At 41.7% G+C, this 6,152-nt stretch overlaps 1 protein-coding gene across 1 annotated transcript in view; it reads right to left on the reverse strand.

The window, feature by feature from the left end:
- Positions 1-4,556, reverse strand: part of cpne4b (copine IVb) — a 33,069-nt gene extending 28,513 nt beyond the window's left edge. Inside the window, exon 1 of the mRNA XM_014005645.1 lies at positions 4,417-4,556. The gene's annotated coding sequence lies outside the window, so the exon portion shown is untranslated. The remainder of the gene's footprint in view (positions 1-4,416) is intronic.
- Positions 4,557-6,152: the final 1,596 nt, after the last annotated feature.

Consider the following 6,152-nt stretch of genomic DNA (forward strand, 5'->3'; position numbering starts at 1 on the left):
GGTTGAATGGATGGATGGATGGATGGATGGATGGATGGATGGATGGATGGATGGATGGATGGATGGATGGATGGATGGATGTTTGTCTTGACAGAGGCAGGTGCAGCAGGCCTGACTAAGCAAACAGCGTTCAGGAGGACAAGGTCAGGACTGTGACATTCCTGAATTTCAGACACCAGGCTCAAAATACACACAAATACACGTCTAACTGTACRGTACAAACACAAATACACTCTCACATTGTGAATGCACACACATACTGTACTTGAGGGTATGGGCAAGTGGAATATTGCACAAAAAAGTGCACACACTAACATACACAATCACCACAAAGTGAGAGCTGCTGAGTCTCCAGGACACATGCAGGTCTCTCCTCTGGTTTCCAAAGACTGGATAATGTTCGCAGGCCTTAAATAGAAATATCCTCAAGTATCTAATCCCTGTGACACAGACATTTGTTCTTTGATCATGTAGAATGAATTGTTAATAATTAATCACATTTTCACAGTAAAACATAAGGAGAATATGCTTATTTGTGAGAAAGCACATCAGCTGCTTTTCATTTACGGTATTCTGTGATGATCAAATGCTGTTTCAGCCCCATCATAGGAAAGAAAAATAGTAAATTCCACCAGGAGATAAATCATGAACACATTAATATTGATCAAGGAAAACTGTTGGTAATGAGTATCGCAGCTGGAACACAGGCAGTCAATAGCATGTAAAAATCTCTATGGTTCAGCAGCCACCCACGCAGGTGTTTTCAGTTATCCTGCCTAATAGGACCACTCCTCAGCACTGTGTGGGAGCTCGGCTCCATGATCTCCCTTACCCCGCTAATAATTCCCTGCACCTGTGTGAGCGTATACTTCTGAATAAAAGGACTTGGAGTCTCGAAGGGCAAAACTCAGGCACATTCTTAAGCCCATCTACAACATGAGCAGAGCGAGTCTATAAAGGTTCAGTTCACGACGAGGGCAGGTAATTGCTCTCTTGTTTAGAGCACCTGCTTTGACTGTTAGCAGCCCACCTCATCGCCTCGTCGCCTGTAGTGACGGGTGCAAAAGGCTGAAAAAACGTTTCATTCAGGGTCCTTTTGATGTTTTTTCCAGTAAGATAGATGGTGCGCAATCAATTTCACTGTAAGGTTTGACCTTTTCTAAGCCCAACTAATGTATTTTTTTTCCCTAAACCCAACAAAACAACTGAAAGTGAAAAAACTATCTCACTAATCTAGTCAGACATTTACTGTTTGGGAAAAAAGAGAGAGCACAGAGAGGTTCGTGATCGTCTAAGAACGTACAATTTTTATGAGAAACCTGTTTTTTTTTTTTTTACCCAAAAGACTGCTGATAGTTTCTGATTCAGCTCTTTCCTCTAAACTTGTCCTCTTGCTTCCATCCCCAACACATCTGTCCCTTGTTTACCTCCGTTTGGTGTCACCTGTTGTGTTCCTCAGGGCTCATTTCTGGGACCCCTCCACTTTTAAATATTTTATCCTCTATMCTCTGGGTTCTGTTTTCATTAAGCACAATATTCAGTTTTACTGCTAAGCTAACAGTTTAACCTCTCTGCTAAATCCACTTCTGTACCTCTTCCCTTTTTGTCTGGAAGTTTCCAAGACCTTAAGATTTGGCTTGCCCAAAACTTTAGATTTCACCTTCTCTAMATGTCCACATTTCTCAATCGCCATCTATGATTCCACAATCACTCCCTTCACTTAAGAGTCTATGAGTCATCTTAATACTTTCTTTAGAAAAACATATTAATAGTCATTCAGCGTACTTTTATCTACACACTATTAACCATCTGTGGTAATTGTTYCAAGCTGGAAGCAGCCCTTCCGGTTTACTGGTCTACCGCACAGTTCACAACTCTGCTTCTCATATTTTCACCAGAACTCCAACGACTGAACAAATCCCTCCAACCCGCAAACAACTCCTCTAGCTTCGTGTCCAGAATCCTGTAAATTTCAGACTCTTCCCCCACATCACTTTCAAAGCTCTCCACAGCCTTGCTCCTATTACCCTCACTGAAAAGCTCCAGCCTTACACTTTGTCTCGAACTCCACAGTCGTCTCCCTTTTCCTCAGCTCTCTCCATTTTATCTGCCAGTGCATGAGAGCCGTCGCCCTGCCCCCGCTGCTTTTGAAAGAGCTGGAAGTTTGTTTAAAGTTAAAGATCAATGCCAGTTTTTATTTGTTCTTCGTTCTTAAAGATTAGGGCTGTTAGATTAGGAACAAAGACTTGAGTCCGGAGTAAACCGTCTCCATTTTAGGAGAYGCAATTAGCAAACCAGCAACTGTCACGCTCACAAATTAACAAGCAATGCTGGATATATTCATGGCGCACAAAATCTACGGGTGTAAAAGTGACACAAGCGCTAATCAGTGGACTGTAGAGGTGTTGATAGGCCTTTTTTAAAACATCCAGACCGAGCTGTATCCAGGCAAATCATCGACCCATGGGAGCTTTAAAGAGAAGATACAGCGAAGGCATCATTCTGCTGGACAAGTAAAACGAGAGCAGCTCTCAGAACACTTAAATCTACCCCTAAAGTAGAAAAACCAAGACATCTAATGGGGCAATGCAGCTGGTAACTCAAACGCTACACCAGCCTAGCGCTAAACACCTAAACTGAAATGTCAGGTTATTGCTATTATGGTGGAAAAGCTGCATCACATGCATAATTAATCCCCAAATTTATGGGGCCAGCTTGCACACCGTTAAAGTCCAGGTTGGAGCTCTAACGAATCCCTGGGTCCAGTAAGCTGCAGGATGAACGCCGGTTCTAGAGCGAGACCAGCTGAATTTTAATACTGCGGTCTGGTAGTATCATCCTCAGAGAAGGAAGCTCGTGGAACTGGGTCTGACTCTGACCTGAATGTCTTTCTCTCTCTCCCTCCATCGTCCATAATTCATGTTCTGAGCGATTATTTTTAGCTATAAGCACGGTGAACAGACTGTATACAGACACAACGAGCGTGGACCGAGCCACATGGCAGGTGTTTGGAAATACAACCAAGCGATGTGGGAGTGGTGAGAAGCTGTAGTTTCCAGTTGTTTCCCTCTGTGTGTGTGTGTGTGTGTGGGAAACAGCAGATGCCTGTCCGTTCTGGTTGACAGCACATGACACGCGAAGGGAGATGTGGAAGAGTTCCTACATCCATCTTCTGAATCTGCCCTTGCAGTTCAGCAAAAGAAAAAAAAAAGAGGAAAAAAAAAAGCGTCAGCTGTCACACGTGCTACACATAGCCGGAGGTGACAATTAATTTTCACATCACACTTCATCACACGATCTCGCGCTGGCGTCAGTGTTTCGCAAAAAGAAGAAGAAAAAAAAATCGTCAGCTGGCTCATTTTGGATATTTATGCGAGCGATAACGCCAATCTCTGCTGGCTCCGAGGTGCAAAAAACGCAACGCTGTTGGGTAAAACATGACAAAAGTGAAAAAAATTAGAAAATTTCACAAAACTCAACTGGGCAAAGTTTAGGAAAACACACAAAAGATCAAAATAATCTCATTTGTTGGTTTGATTTTTTTTTTTTTTCCTTTTTGAACTTTCTTGGCGGGAAAAATCAGTTTCTTGTAGATGCAGAGACTTCACTTTCCGTGCTCTTCTGGATTACTCAAATAGCATAAGAAGAGTTTGGCACATTTTATGTTTTTCCCTGTCATTCTGAAATAAAAGCCAGAATAGCAGGGACTGATTGCAGAGAGCTGGGTCAGAATCAAGCCGCTGCGTGCTTTGATTTCCTGCACACTGTGACAATCACCGCCGCTCGACTGCCTTGACCCTTGACTCAGGTGTGTGCATGGCAGATTTGTGAGCGTGACCATTCACCCTCACATATGCAACAGTGACTGTGACAGAGATCTGGCACCAACCCTTCAGTCACAGGAAGGTCCATGACACCTGCTGTAATTGGTCGGTCACATATTGATTAGCAGCCAAAGAAAGAGGCAACATTCAGCCACCTAAACCAGCATGTTTTTTTTTTTTTTTTTTTTTTTTGATTGTGCACCTGAAAATTCATTGGGTTATGCAAAGTGAACTTGACTGGAGCCACAAACTTTCTGTGGTTTTTGAGTTGACATATGGGATGTGGAGAGTTTGTGGGCGAGGGATGGAGAAGAAAGCAAACAGAAGTAAAATGAGATGGGATGGTGGAGCCTCTCTCTTCAGGAAATTATATTTTTCCTCATGTTAGTAAGAGAATAAAATAGGTCATCTCTTATATTTTTTTTAAATAATAGTTTTATCTTTCTGTCTTTGACCAAAACAATAAACATCAAGCTGATAATTATTAGGTTGCATGCATTATTACATTATATGTGAGTCATATGTTGGGGGAAAATCCAGAATTGGGTCTGAAAACTGCTCCAGTTTCCTGCAGAGAAAAAAGCAAACTCACCTGAGTGTCCTGCAGGAGAAGATCCGAGCGGAGCAGAAGAACTTCGGCCGCCGTTCACTTGACAATCACGGATGCCTGCCTCACCKCCTCCGGACCCATCTCACTCATGTGGTCCTTTATGTGCCCCCCTCCACCACCGCCACCACCTCCAACACCCCCCCTGTCCACCTCTCTTCACAACCCTCCCTTTTCACACTGCAGAGCTCGACCCGGTTCGTGTCGCTGGCAGCTCGAACCCGCGACGAGGAGGCGCTCCGAACAGCTTTTTACTCTGAAGATGTGCAGGATCAGGACGGCGCACTTCAACTGGACTTTGGGAATCCGCTTGTTCCTTCGGGGGGGCCGCGGAGAGAGCGCACGATACCCAGGGACCAGCCGCCCGTCGAGAACGGGGTTTTTTCGCCATCTAGTGGCCGATGTGGCGAACTGCAGCTCGGAGGAAGAGCGAGAAAAAGAACTAATTTTCTGCTTCTCAGCTTTGATTGGCTGCGACGCGCTTCACTGGTTTCATAATAAGCAGCGACCWGCACACCTGAGACCACAGACAGCTAAAGCTCACTGTGAGCCTCGCAGCTTCCTCTCATTAACTCAAAATCTTTCTGTTAACTGGGTTTTGCTCTTGATATAAGCAAACATGAAAAATAACACTAGAGAAATTGCATTTCTGCATGTGTTGCTGAAAGAAGCTGAAACTGAATTGCAAAATAAGCAGAACACTAGCTAAAAGCACACAGTAGCAAAAATGCTTACTAGAAAATAAAAGCAGCAAAATACTAAATGTTGCAAAACAAAAGCATGAAACAAATTGTAGCTACAATCTAAAGAGCAAAGCTACAGTAAAACAGCTAAAAACTAAAAGTAGCAAAACACTAAAGGAGTAAAAATTAAAAGTAAAAAGGTAGCTAAAAGCTAGATGTAGCAAAGGTAAGCTAAAATTAGTAAAACAGCTAAAATCAATAAGCTAAAAACTGAAAGTAGCAAAACACCTAAAAGCAAAATAGTTAAAACTAAAAGTAGCACAAGCTAAAATTATCAGAAGATTAGCTAAAAGCATTAATCACAAGCTGAATTTATCAAAAGGGTAACTAAAACCTGTAGTAGCAAAAAGATYGCTAAAAATAACAAAAGACYAGCTAAAWTTRACCAAAGGCTAAATGTAAATAGCTTAAAGAATATGGACTGTGCTCAACAACATTCATTTCAAAGAGCTCCCAAATCCTATGTGGAATTATAGCTTTATCTCCTTACAAGCTAATCGGATTTATTTACAAATCATCACCGATTGAAGAGGAAAYTCAGGAGGATAATTTGTCTAAAACAGATTTGTAGGCTATAGTTCTTTAAAAAAATAAAATTTATCCTGAAAGTGTTTTTATTTTTAGAAAAACAAGAGCAAACACTTATAGCTAATGTACAATTTATGTTCTGCCTTCCCATTTCTCTATTTTACACAGGTTTCATGTGATGCACTTGTGTTTCTCTTTGTTAAAAAAAATACTTTGTCAGTTTGTTCAACAAAAAGAGTTTGARAACATAATTTTAGGAGTTTTTAACAGGAAGAAACATTCACAATAATGGTTGACTAGTTCTTTAAAGTTTAATTTAACTTAGTTACTGAATGAATACTGGAATCAACCATGTCTCTTAATATCATGGCATGAAAATTTGGAAGTGTGTTTTTGTAAGTTCATCATGATCACCCCCCCCCCACCTACACACACACACACACACACACA

This window comes from Austrofundulus limnaeus, unplaced genomic scaffold (genome assembly GCF_001266775.1).
Source record: "Austrofundulus limnaeus strain Quisiro unplaced genomic scaffold, Austrofundulus_limnaeus-1.0 Scaffold32, whole genome shotgun sequence".
Lineage (NCBI taxonomy): Eukaryota > Metazoa > Chordata > Actinopteri > Cyprinodontiformes > Rivulidae > Austrofundulus > Austrofundulus limnaeus.